Consider the following 14,405-nt stretch of genomic DNA (forward strand, 5'->3'; position numbering starts at 1 on the left):
CCCCTCTGTGTCTCCCTCCTGCTTTGCCTCTCCTCCCCCCCACCCCTTTTCTCCTACCTCACTCCACTCAGCCATGCAACCCAATCCATGAAGCCAGGAATTCCTCCAGTACAGCCCATTCCACGCTGACTGAAACGATCTGTTTGCATGTCTCATTTCCTGATGGGACAGGAGTTGCTGAAGGTCAAGGCAGGTGTTACTCCCCTCTGAAGTCTCGGTTCACAGCCCAGTGCCTGGCACATAGAAGGTGCTCAGAATGAGTTAGGGGGTGGAACGAGGTCTTCCTGGAGCACTGGGGTATTTGTTGTGTGGTGATTGGGGGGTTGGGTCAGGGGGTGCAGAATAATCTTTATACTTTTGTGTAGAACTTGGCATATGTTGGCTTGTTTACAAATGCTGAAAAATATAAGTCCCTTTGAGGTCAAGTGATGGTGTCGGATCATACCTGGTTCTTAGCTTCTACCTCCTCTCCCCTCTCCTTTTCTTGCTTTCCCTCTTCCCCAGCTGAGGTTCCTTGACCTTGATCAGATAAGTCTAGGACCAGTTCTGAATGTCAGCAGGAAGAAATTCAGTAGCTCCAGTGTCCAAGAATTTGCATCTTCACTCTTGTAGTTGGTCTGATCCTAGCTCATCCTTATTTCTAAGACCTAAGCCCTATTTTGATTCCAAATTCTGGCAACTGAACCTCTTAGCTCCCAGTGCCTGAATACCCATCTCCCACCACACTGGTTTTCTGTCCAGGAGACTATTCTCTCTAGGATTTGGAGTCAGCCCTGCTCTTGTCACTTCTTGCCTGGGCTCTGGATCCCACCTTGTGGAGGGGCCTGCTTCCTACTGACACATTCTGGATGCCATTTCCCTGTATCTGTGTCTCTTTGGGTCTCTAGAAGCTCCTCTGGGCTCACATGTCAGTCTCATGGATGCATATTTGACCAAATGCTGTACTCCCTCAACTCACCACTGCATTAGTTCTCAGTTGTTCAAACCATTGGCTACAATGTCTTAGCGCCCCAGTTAGATTTTTCCTCATCTGTTCTATTCCAACCAAGTGGCTGAGTTTAGTCCTAAGACCTTACCCGTCCCTGGCCATCTCATACTGTCTCAGGCCCCACATCAGCTAAGGGTGCCATTTGGGTCTGTGCCTACCCCACTACAGAGTCCCACCAGAGTGGTACCTCTGTGGCCATGGGGCTGTGCTCAGAACTGAAATAAAGAATCAGGAGAGATGGTCACAAGGGTTTCAACTATATTTGTAACATTTTATTTCTAAGCTGGATGATGGGCACTTGGGCGTTTACTCTAGTATTTCCCAAGTAGGAAATACTTAGATACCAAAAGGGAGAGTGGCTGATGTGAAAGACAACCTACAGCATGCCCAGGAGAGTGCTGAGCAGAGGTGGAGCCACTCCAGCCTCCGAGGGCCTGGGCTCAGGCATCAGGGATGGAGAGCAGGAGCTGAAGGGGCAGGAACAAGGACCTTGCGGGGCAGCACTTCTCAGATTTTCATGTGCTTCTGTCTGATTCACCGAGGACTCTTGTTAAAATGCAGACTCAGACTCAGTAGGTCTGGGGTGGGACCTGATTACACTTTCAGCATGGAAGGACTTAGAAGACACTTTGTGAATCACGGGTGCAGGTGTCTCCCCACTCCCCAGGTCCCTGGAGCAGCTGGCTGCAGCATCTGCCCCTCCTAGAGACAAAGGAAGTGCTCAAAAACCGGAGTAGAAGAGCTTCCTGGGGAAGGCCTCCTGTATGGCTGTTGGCACAAAGCGGGAGATAACTCGGGCCCTTCGCATGCAACTCAGAGGAGGCGGAAGGAAAGGCAACTTCTCCTAAGGGTGAGATCCACCGAAGAGTTTCACCATCTGTGATAAAGTCCGCCTCACTTCGATAGTTATGAGGATACAAGCTGAACTGTCCGAATACCCTAAAAAGAAGCCTGTCTCTGACCCTCTCACACATGGAACTGTACAGTTAGTCCCCCACTCAGTGATGGGTCTTATGGGTAAACTGCTTTTCCAAACTGCAAAGAATAACTTTGCCAACTACCTATAATAACCAACCAACATGCTTTCTTATTAAAAAAATATTACTGACCAATCAAGGGTCATCAAATATTTGGTAAAAGAGAAATGTCAGGATGTGTGAAAGAGCGACTGACCACAGGAGAAACAGATAAAAGAAAGAAGACAAGAAAAAGTGAACTAGCATCTTCAGAGAGTTTGAGGCAATAGTGGGTTCCCACAAAAGAAGAGGCTACTATGAAAAAGGAGCAGGCAGGGAACATGAAAGAAGCCATGACAAATTAAAAATTCCCCAAATACATTTTAAAAATCAAGAGAATTGAACCATTGGTATGGCTGAAAACTAAATCAGTAATCTGGAAAATAAAGTTGAGAAAGGAGCTCAGAATGTAGAAAATGACAGAAAAGGAAAGTATCCAAAAGTTGGGTTGGAGGATAGATCTAGAAATCTATTCATATATAACTAATCCAAGATCAGAGAACAAAAATGAATAATCAAATAAATTAGAAAAGATAACTTTCCTGACCTAAAAAAGATTTTCAGATGGAAAATATCCACCATGTGCCAAGAACTATTCTGTTGAAATTTTGAAATTCCTAGTATAAAGCTTTCAGAGAGAATTACCAGGATACCTACAAAAAAACAAAAAACAAAAAAACCCAGAAGATTAATAATATTGATGCTAGAAGACAGTGGAGCAAGACTTCAAAATTCTCAGGGAAAATTATTTTGAACTTCTGCCAGCAATTATAGCCAGCAAACTGTTACTCAAGAATTAAGACAAAATAAGATATCCAATGACTCAGAAAGTTTGTCCTATGTACTCATCCTGGAATGACTTGGGGATGTAGTGCAGGAAAAGGAAAACTGAATCCAACGAACAGAACTGTCTGAGGAATAAAATGAAAAGATGTTTCCAGTTACCAGCTGTTAATCAGGCCTAGAAGGCAATTGGCCCAAATTAGAACAAGGAAGACAGGAAGTAGTGATTGAAGAACATGTTGAATAATCTGGAAGATCTTAGATATGTAAGAAGGTACCTGTACGGCTGTTCTATCCATTAGAATAAAGGAAATAAAAACTATTCAGATATCATGATAAGACAAAGCAAACCGAAATGTGACATGACTTGGAAAAATAGAAGGGGTGTAAGTAAAAAGAATCCATTTTTCCATCATTTTTGTGGGGGGTGGATATTTTTGATAGCATAAAATCACATTCCCATCTTTATGGGCCTTACATACTACTTGATGCTGCAATTAATATTTATATATTTTGAATATCTGGATACCTGTTACTGGTTTTCAGTTTTTAAAGTCAAACCATTTTGGAAACTTACCTAAATTAACCTTGGAAGATGTCCTCCAGCACCCTGAGTGCTGCAGTTCTGCCCAGCAGGAGGTTCTAGAGAGGCAGACCCAGGAGACCCCTCCTCCCACCTCACCTGTTCTTTCCCTCCTGCCCACGCAGAGAGGGTGAGAGGCCCTTCTGGCCGTCTGTAATGGATACTCCCCTAAGCCTGAGTCCAGACTTTTAAAAGAAATCTCCAAAACCTGTGATCCTTCTTTGCTTTGGATTTGCTTAGCTCCTGGCAATTTCTGGTGTCCTTTTCTTGGAGCTGCTTGCAACTTCCTGTCACCGCCATTAACAGTGGATGGATCCACCCCAAGCTGTCCCAGTGATGAGCCCCTCATTTCAGGCTTTGCAGATGAGCGTTTCCAGGTGTACTTTTAGGAAGACATTTTGCTCATGCGTATCTAAAGCAAGCCTTCTGGAATATGTCCCGGTGTTCATGAGTCTAACGGTCCCAAGCGTTCACGTTGTTAGTCTCTGTTGCCACACTTGTCAGCGCTGCAGTCAGTACTGACTCACCCAGGGCCTGGGCAAACCATTGGCGTCACTACTCTGAGGCTTCTGCCAAACAAATGCTAGGTAGCTCTTCTGGGAAGAGTCATATTTCTGATTGCAGCCGGCCATTCATCAAGCGTCTGGAATTTGCCTCATCTTGTCTGTTGGCCCAGGATATGCCCTCTCCATGCTCTGATTAAGCTTTCGCATCCCACACCTCATTGCATTTCTCATCCACATTCCTTAGTCCAGTCTTTATTTCAGGAGATATCATTATACTCCAATCTCAGATAATTGCCATTCCAGTGTGACTCAACAGTTTCTAACAAAACTTTGAAAAATACTCCTTGGAATAGTAAGGACTGGTGGAGTCACTGAATCATGACCAGGTAGAGTCTCCAGGGATCTTGAGATCACCCTGTACAGCTCTCTCCCACTCCCAGATGGACAGCTGAGGCACAAATGGATTAACTGACTTGCCAAAGATCTTACAGCAAATAGAGCCTCTCGTTGGAACTGGACGTACAGAAATACACAAGTATCAAAGAGGTAGAGGTATTCTGAGGACAATGGAAATAATTGCAAATTCTGGTAAATATTTTGGTATTCCTCCCACAGATAGTAAGCAGCTGGCCTCTATCTCCACTGAGGATAAGATATGGGGGGTGGGGGGAAGGTTCTTAATTACAGTTTGAGTTTTTATGTAAAAGAAGTACTTCATTTGAATGTTTCAATCTCAGAAATAATGAATGGTGAAGGAGGGTGGGAGCCCCTTTCTGGACTCTAAGCATGGCTGGTGCCCCTGTCAGGGGCAGATGAGCTGCAGTGGTGAGGGTGGGGAGTAACTTCTGTGGCAGCACGAGCTCACAGGCGCCGGTTGCCAGTGTGGAAGCGGATTCCCACACAGGCATCAAACGCTCTCTCCTCAGCATGGAGCATCTCATCAAGGGGTCCACATATCAGATCACAAGGTCTCCCTCTGGGAAATAAGCAGCAGGGGCGCACAAATTTCTAAACAGGAGAAATCTGATTTTCATGCAACATCCTTGAGAAATCAGAGCGTGTAAGAATCATCAAGATGGGTAAAAACTTGAAGATCAGCATATTTTTCTCTTCAGGGGGATTTTTGAACTATTTCTCTGATATTTAAAGTTGAGCAGAATACCTGCTTCTGGAGTCCTTTTTGCATTCAGTTCAGGTATCTTGGGTGAAATGCACTCTCCTACTAAGTAGTAATAAATCACCAGAAAGCAGTTCCAAGGGGTTATTTATAACTCCCTGGGATTCCATGGCCCCTGGCTGGGACTTGGGCTGTTAGTGGTCTGTGGTCAGACTCTGTTCCATCATCAGGATGGATATTGCCCTGTTCCCTATGGCGGTGACATAAAGCGCTTATGAAGCACTTGCTCCGAGCTGTGACCGCCCTCTCCTCTCCTCTCCTGCCCTTCCTCTGTTAGCCTAAATAAAGGGAGAGAGTTCACAGCTCCCGGACAGTGGTCACAAGGAATGCACTGCACCCTTTCCTCAGGATGTTCTTAGTGCATCCTAATCTTGAGAAAGACTAACTCCCTGAACTTTAAGGTTAGAAATAATTAGACAAGAAAATCCCTTCCCTTGATTTCTTGTAACTGTCAAAAATGATGAGTACTGAAAACATTGCTCCAGGCCAGACTTCTCACTCTCCGTGAACCTTTGCACTATATTGTTTATAGAAAGAATATGACATCCCGTGGCGTGATAACATGAGCTTTGCTATTTCTGCCTTTTGACTGTTCATTTTGCTTTGCTATCTATTACAAGAACCCAGATAGCTCCAGAAACCTAAATAAATGCTGTAATTACTTCAGACTGTTCAACACACTCTCCCTGTCATTCACCTCTCCTTCATCATAGAAGAAATCTCCTTCTGTCTTCACCAACCCCTTTTGGAAAAATGATTTAAACCTTGGCAGCAATAGATAGATTTGTATATCCTATCTTGATTGCTTTGGAGGTCAACCATACAGAAAGCAACATTTAATTTTCAAGCTCTGAAGGATCTGAAGGTGGCCCAGTCCTGTTTTCCCTTTTGTCATCATTTGTATATTTTGAAACATACATAAGTGTCATCTCTATGCTTCCCGCACAGTGCTCTGAAGATGAATTTCAACACTCTTCTATTCTCCACAGACTGCAAGCTCCCAGATGGCAGGGATTATTTTTTATATTAGATGCATGCCAGGATTTTTTTTTTTTTTTTTTTTTTTTTGCTGTGGCGCGGGGCATGCGGGATCTTAGTTCCCAGACCCCTGCAGTGGAAGCACGGAGTCTTAACCACTGGACTGCCAGGGAAGTCCCTGGTGCCTTTGACAGAGTGGAGACTGAATACAAGTTTCCTGTACTAAATTTAATAAAAATAAAAATCACTATATGACTGTATGAACTGTCTTGTATTCTGGAGAAATAACATACTATTTACGATGAGACTGAAACCAAGTCGTAATAATTAGGCTAGTCTTTACTTATTTCTGGGTAGGTGCATTCATCCCACAAACAAGAATACAGAAACCAGGCGTCCTGGCCCATCAGACAATCTGATGCCAGGTGCTTGTTCTTGGCAGAAGGTTGGTGGCCCAAGTGGTGGGGAGTGGAGCCAGAGCCCTCAGACCACTCAGGAAGGGCTTATATACCGTTTTAACAAAGGGCAATAGATTGTGGAGAAGGGACTAAGTGAAGGAAAGAGGGTTAGGGCTTCTAGGGAGGGTAAATTGTGGGAAGGTAAGTATTTGGGGAAAACTAATGCTAGATAAGGGTTATTTAGTAAGATTTGTTTATGCAGACTCACCTAGGTGATGCCGCCATCTCTGGTGATAAAGGTTGTTCTCTTTCTGGTGTGGGAGAGGGTGGGGGACACCTGCCCAAGGGGAATTTATGCCCTGTTTTTTGGTAGATATTTTGCTTTCAGTTCAAAATAATCCTTATACCAAAACGGTATATTTTGGGGTGGCATATACTGATCCCCTTTATTTTATATATTTCCCATCTCTTAAAGAAAACAATGCCCATTGCAGTCTAAGTGAAACAATATTCAGATGTTACACTTGGATGAGAATATTCCGGGAGAAAAACGTGCCCAGTTGGAGGGCAAGTGATGTGGATGCTGTGAGTAATTGGGATTTTTAAACATAGGGTTTTCAAGGCCCTGTGTACTCAGAGAGCTGCATATGAACAAGGAGAATACGCAAGGGCTAGTACGGATTCTGTATTTCTGGGTTCCAGGCTTATTCGAGGACAGAAATGAAAAAGGTGAGTTCTAGTGGGTAGAATCATCATTTTAAGAAGGTCTATGAAAAAAGGAGTTGAACTAACCCACAAGGGCTTTACCAAGTCTAACTACTAGTCTGTTATGGTAAAGTGGATAGGAAGTCCAGGTCATGAGTGTGAAATGGAAGTGGACATTTTTCATAGTTTTCTCAGGGTTTTGTATCTGAAACGGATCTTTTCAGTAATAACTTAGAACAGAGATTTCATCAAGGGTTTGATTTTTAGTATGTTATATTTTCAATATTCAATGAGAATATTTTGAACGCCCTTTGTATTTGTAGGGTCATACAATGAAACACAAAAAGAAAACCAGATTCTGAGTCTTTTGCTTCACAGAGCTTTTAAGTGAGGGAGAATGAAAAAAGATGACTAAAGAATAAAAACAAAATTAAATAACGCAAACTCATATACGTAAATAAAATACAAAGCAAGGTGGAAATTATCACAAGGTGGTATTTTCCTCATAGGAAATGGTCAGGAAAGTCTGGAAAAGCACAGGATTTAGTTAACGGGTGGGATACTGAAATGCTAGAAAAGGAAATGCATTTATGAGCATGGAGACAGTTTTAGTAAAACATTATTGTGATCATGTTACGCTTTTCTAGAGGATGATTCCATTCTTCAGGAATTGGTGAATTTAGTGGCTCTTGCAAAAGAGGATTGTTTCTAAACAGACATCTCTTTTATCCCTTTGCCCAGGCTGAGGTAACTGTGAGTGAATTGTGTTCAGTGTGGGTTTCCTTAAAAGAAGCCAGGTCCTCTGAGGTAGGTTAACTGAAGCAATGCATTCTGGTCCTGGGAGTCTCTGTTTAATCTGGGGACACTCACTGTCTTCTGGGGAGCTATTTGGTTCACGATGATTTTTCACATCCTCATTTCCTTTCCTCCAGGAATTTCTGATCTCCCGTTAAACTTTGCTTGGCCTGTTCGATGTTTATTTTATGGTGTGGAATTTCTCCCATTTGGATATTTATTCTTGACCTGATTTTTTTAACTGAATGGAGATTTCCTGAATTAAATAATCGTGTCCCTAAAAACGCATGTTTTGTAAGAAAACCTTTCTTTCTTTTAACAACTTCTCAAATCCTTCGAAGCCTAAGTTTGCAAACTGTTACATTTCTCTAGCAGGGTTTACCTTAATGACGTTAGCATGGGATTTTAAAATGCAAATATTTCTATACCCACCTCCCTCTGTTGGAGCTGTGAAATGATGTACATATTGGAACTGGCCAGATTTAAGGGCACATCGTGCCTCAATCCTATTTGACCTTATTCAGTCATTGAGTCCCACTTGGCTCGCCCTGCCTTACGATGGATGGAAGATACTGAGAGGCTGCCTGACCCATGGCCGGCTCAGAGGGGGTTCATTTACCAAGGTCTGGGCAGTGCTGAAGTGACTGGCAAATGAATTGAAGGTAATGGGAAGAATAGAATCTGGAGATGAACTAGTTATCCCCAACCTCAAATCCTCCTCAGTGGGAATGACATTAATGAATTGCATTTCATAACTGTGGTGGGAGACCTGGGACCACAGCACTCAGCTTCATTTGCTTTCAGAGCTTCACTGTGTTGGGACATAATTTATCTGGGAGTTCCCTGGTGGCCTAGAGGTTAGGATTCTGGCCTTTCACTGCCGTGGCCCGGGTTCAATCCTTGGTTGAGGAACTGAGATCCTGCAAGCCGGGCAGCCAACAAAAACAACAGAATAATAATTGTTTGTTTTCCCATCCTGGTGACATATGCTCACCAAAGCTGAGGAGGTTGGGATGACTCCTTCTACAAACATTATTAAACCTTCTCTGTAGAACCAGACAGAGGGCCTGCAGGGGCAACTGCCTTGGTGTGTGTGATGCCTGTGTGGGCACCTCACCTGGGAGTGGGGATGTGGAACACCTTGTTCTTTTCATTTTTTATTTTTGGTATGTTTTATAGAGTAATTTTATTTGTGTGCCGGTCTCTGGAATTTTTTTTTCTTTTTAATATCTGCCTCATCAAACATTCTCCACCCTTAGGTATTTCTCAGATATGGTCGGAACAGCCTGTGCTCAGAGCTCGTATCACGGGCTCCCCTGCAACCTGTACACGCATTTCTGTCACTGAGTATTGCTAAGTAAGATGAAGCGTTGAGATTATGGGGATTTGTATTAGGTTACAGATTCTTGAGACAGCATGTGAGGTGGCATGACAACTAATGTTCCCTGGTGCAGTTTTTGAGAGTAGCCTCTCTGCAACCTGTGCAGTTTTTAAGGAAATGGCTGAGTGGCTTTGTTTTGGTCCGTGGCAGGGAGTGGGGACAGATGAGGAGACACTCGTCTTAGCTTCAAATTGTGCCAAAGAGCAGGAACAGAAAAAAAAGTCCAGCCTGGCTGGTCGTCCTTGGCATTGACCTGGTGCATGAGCTGATGTGCACTGAAGTCCCCTCCTGGTGCAGGGATGGAAGGTGGCTGGGGAAATATGGGCTCCTTTGGGGCTGGCTGTTTCCCTGCACAGAGCTGCTCTGTATTGGGAAGAGTTGATGCTTTTCATTTCTCTGCTGTCTTGAGGGCCCTGGGGTGGGAGATCCCTGGGGTGGGAGAGCTAGGTGACCCCTGCAGCCACGTGTAGCCTTTCCCCACAAGAATCCTGGAGGACCTCTGGGAGGGGAAGTGAGTGAGATTCCGTCAGATCTATATGTATACCCTGATCTAATCATCATGGATCCTGGCCACTTGGTTTATGGCTCATGATCTCTGTCAATCTGTAGACAGTGTGAGTTTCATCGGGTGAAAATGGCTTCATTATGAATGTTTCTTGACCAGCCGAGGAAGTACACGCCGAGGACGATGGTGATCCTCAAGTAACGAAAAGAAAATGCCTCTCTGATCATGAATTATTTTTTACATCTGAATTGGAGTTCACAAATGCCAGTTAACATAGTTTTATTTACTGGTTATAGGACTTGAACGGAGTGAGAAGAGCTTGGACTAGTAAGGTAAGAAGAGGTGGTTTTGCTGTATGGCTCATCGCAGGGTCTGGTATGGCTGGGGCACGGCCTGGTTAGCTGTAGGAGTCTAGAAAGAGCTAGGACCCTGCACTGGATGTCCCCAACGAAGTGGGCCAGGTGCTGGAGGGCCTGCCCAGCAGAGCTGGGGCAGGAAGCGAGAGCACCATTGAGGCACTGACCACCAGGGAGCAGTCACTGCAAACAGCTGGAAGAGGAAGGGCAGACATTACAATAGGAAGGAAGAGCGGCAGAGTTTCCCAAACTCTGGCAAGCAGGGCTGGTCTCAGGAGATGTGGTTGTAGACAGAAGGCTCTGCTGGAATTCAGGGGTGGGGCTCTGATCCCCAGAAGGGAGGTTGGAAAAAGCAAGACAGAACTCCAGTGCTAGACAGTAATGCCAGCAACAGGACGGTTATCCAGGGGGGAGCTGTCACTAGTCCTACAGGTAAAATAGTCTTATCTTAGGGACTCGGTTATGAGAACTAAGGCGCAAGATCAGGGTTAGACCAGACTTCATATTGACTTGAGCCTGGAGCTCCTTTGACCCCTTGTTTCCCAGCCCAGGCGATGCTCAGTCTGGCAGGGCTGCTGAGCCTGTGTATGAAGTTCAAGTGGATGGTGTGTGTGGAAGATGGAAGGAGGTGGAGCGAGAAACAGCTGCAGAAGCTGGGCCCGAGCCTGATCCTTCTCGGTCTAACAGAGCTATTGTGAGCTCAACATTAGATACAGTATATTATAGCACTTACAAAAGAAAATCCACTTGAAAACTATTAGGTGAGATAAGAATGGAAGGATTGAAATTTCATGAGACAGAGGTGCCAGGCCATCTCCAACCATAGAACAGTTGCCTGTGCTGTCTGTTCTTCTGTCAAACCCTTTCCCCCTCAGGCTCCCACCATCCACTTCAGTCACTCCTACCTATTCTACTTAGCTTTTAAAACTCATTTCAATCACCGTTTCTCAGGGAAGCCTTTTCTGCATCCCTGGCTGGGCAACATCCTCCTTCCAAGTTGAGTTAGAATTTTACATAGTTTGCCTGATTATTTAATTACCTTGGGTCTCTCCCACTAGAAAACAACTTCATGAGGACAGAGAGCATGTCCGTCCTGTTGGCAAATGGGTCCCTAGAACCTAGACTCGTTCCTGGTATATTTCAGGTGTTTACTAATTATTTGTTGAATGAATGAGTATTTTGAGAGAAATGGGACTTATTTTTGTAGGTGAAAACAGGAGCATGACTGTTGGTATTCGGTACTGTAGAGTGCTTATGAAAGTAGGTTATTCTGTAAACACATTTCAAAGACTCCCAATGAATCTGGGGAGACCAGATTGGAGGAAGTTATAAAGACTCTGAGTACTGACAATTAAGTAAGTCCTTATACATTGGGCCCAGGTTTGACCTAAAAATAAGCAAATGTAAAGATAAGTAGTTTCTTTAAGGAAATTCAAGTTCACTTATAGGGCAAATAGATGCCAACAAACTTTTATTTTTCCTTCTCCCTACCCCCTGCACTCTGTATCCTGTCCACCCATATGTATGTAGATAAATAATATAAAAATAAACATTGAATACATTCTTTAAGATGACCATAGGTCATACCCATCACTAGAATGGAGGCTGTGGAAGTGGGGTACCCCTCATTCGGTTTTGATGAATGTTAGAGTTCTTTGGTTTCCAGCAACAGAATCTACTATTGGCTGTGGTGTAATTCACATAATCAAAGGGAAGGCTAGAAAACCAGGCTTGGGAATTAATAAAAACTGGCACATCTCTATGTAGCCAAAACTACTACTCAGTCTTACCTGGTTATGGCTGTGTTTTTTAAGCCTATTCCATTTTTATTCTTTTTATCATGTTGCTTGGGTTTCAAATTCTAGGAGAGAGCAGCTTCTTGGGTTGCTTTCAGCCCAGAACATCGTAATCAATACTTCCACCAGACGTTATCCAATGGGCAGAGTTAATTTCTTAAAAAATAACGGAAGTGTTATTTCCCAAAGAAGGAGATGAGAGTTCAGGGCACCTTCAACAGACAAATAAATAAACAAAATGTGGTGTATACATACAATGCAATATTATTGAACGTTAAAAATGATGAAATTCTGATCATTGCTACTGTATGGATGAACCTTGAAAACATAATGCAAATTGAAATAAGCCAGATGCAAAAGGGCACATAGTGTAAGCTTTCACTTATATGAGGTACCTAGAGTAATCAAATTCATAGAGACAGAAAGTAGAACAGTGGTGGGACTGCCCTGGTGGTCCAGCGGTTGAGACTCCACGCTTCCATTGCAGGGGGCAAGGGTTTGATCCCTGGTGGGGGAACTAAGATCCCGCATGCCGCATGGCAAGGCCAAACAAAAAAAGACAGAAAGTAGAACAGTGGTTACCAGGAATTGGGGAGGTATTGTTTAATGGGTATGGAGTTTCCATTTGGGATGAGAAAAAAGTTCTGGAGGTAGATGGTACTGATGTTTGCGCAACAAGGCAAATGTACTTAATATCACTACACTGTACACTTAAAAATGGACAAAATGGTAAATTTTATGTCATGTATATTTTACCATAATAAAAATAAAAAGTATGGGATAGCTAAAGTCAATGTGTCAAGAGAGGGATAATAGAAGGTCATGGTCATTGGAAGGAAAAGCCACCTGGGCACTGGTGTGGTGAACCAGAAACCTGGACCCAAGCCCAGCTCGTCAGTGAGCAAGTCACCAAACCTCCTTGACCTCTTTTTCTCATTTGTGGTTAGAAACCACGACCCCATGTTCTATCTCAGAGGAACTGGGTTATCCTGTGAAAGTATTTTGTAAACTTATAAAATTCTACACACACGTAGGCATTACTCCCCGAGGGAATGGAAAAGCCTGTTGTAAATTCATATTTCGGTGACCTGGATGGTAAGTGGCGACCACCACTTCCTTAGGTTAGTATTTAGAAGGTGACCCTCCCAGGCGGATGGAAAGGGTTAGAATCAAAATAAGAGCAGGACAGGAGACAGCCGTTCATAGGCATGCTGCAAAATCGACATGGGCCTGAATCACCCCACCATGCTGCTACTCCATTAAGACTTACAGCCTCCATGGGAGGCCAGATACATCCACAGCTTCAGTGAAGCAGCCCGTCTTTCCAGCTGAGTGTCTCTAAATGGCCTGCCAACAATGAAGCTGTTAATTAACATCCATAAAACCCAGTAATGGGTGCCTGTTGGATACATCTGACCTATGCCTGGTACAGGATTTGGGCAAATAAAAGAATGATTGATTCCAAGCATTCCAAAGATTTGGCTTTAGATATCAATGGGCTATTTCTGTGATAACTGCTTATTTGCTGACATGAGATGCAAAATACAGAATTAAAGCAGGTTTCACTGCAAGATTCTTCTGGTTCTGTCATCTGCATAGATTAAAACTTTCAGGGAGGGCCCGTTATTAGAGTTATGGTTTGATCAGCCTCAAAGGTGATTGGAAGAAATGCTATCAGCTTTATAACTTTGGGGTAGAATTTTCTGGTCACTCACCAGGGATGGCACTTAGCTTTTTCACTCTTGGCTTTACGCAGTTCCAACCACCTGCTGAGTAGGGGCCTGAGGTTAGAACTCTAAAGCAACAATTCTGAGACACATAGCTCCTCCTAAAACACATGAGGGCTACCGGGCTCAAACACCTTCTCACAGCTTTGTCCTTAGAGGTCTTATCCTCAAGATTTTATTTCTTTCTTTTGAATCTGGCTGTATGATACAGCATATACGTACGTTATATAGCAAATTATATATATATATGTATATGTACGTATATGTGAATATATATGTCTTATCCAGTATTTCTACCTGTTCTATATGGTGGGAGTAGAAGGGGTAGTTCCTATGTATGTCCAGTTTACCATCTCAGTTAAGAAATGAGCAAGGAATCCATATTATTAACTTTTGAAGATTTTGATGCTTGGCCATCCAGGCAACCAGGGAACCAAGATGGTGTTGCCTTTCTGGCGCTTGGTGTGTCCTCTTTGGGCTGGTGATCTCTGATTCCATGGTGGCCAGTCCATGACCATTTGTACTCACTGCAGCCTTTTTGGAGGAAAGAACAGACCCTACTTATTACCATAAAACTCGTCTTTTTAAGGCATTGAAATTATTGACTTATATTGATTGAAAGTGACTTCATTTCTATGTATCCAGTAATAGATCAGGGTTGGAGTAGAGGATTTGGGGGAAGAGACATGGTAAAGGGGGAAAATGTAAAAA

Source organism: Eubalaena glacialis, chromosome 12, assembly GCF_028564815.1.
Source record: "Eubalaena glacialis isolate mEubGla1 chromosome 12, mEubGla1.1.hap2.+ XY, whole genome shotgun sequence".
Lineage (NCBI taxonomy): Eukaryota > Metazoa > Chordata > Mammalia > Artiodactyla > Balaenidae > Eubalaena > Eubalaena glacialis.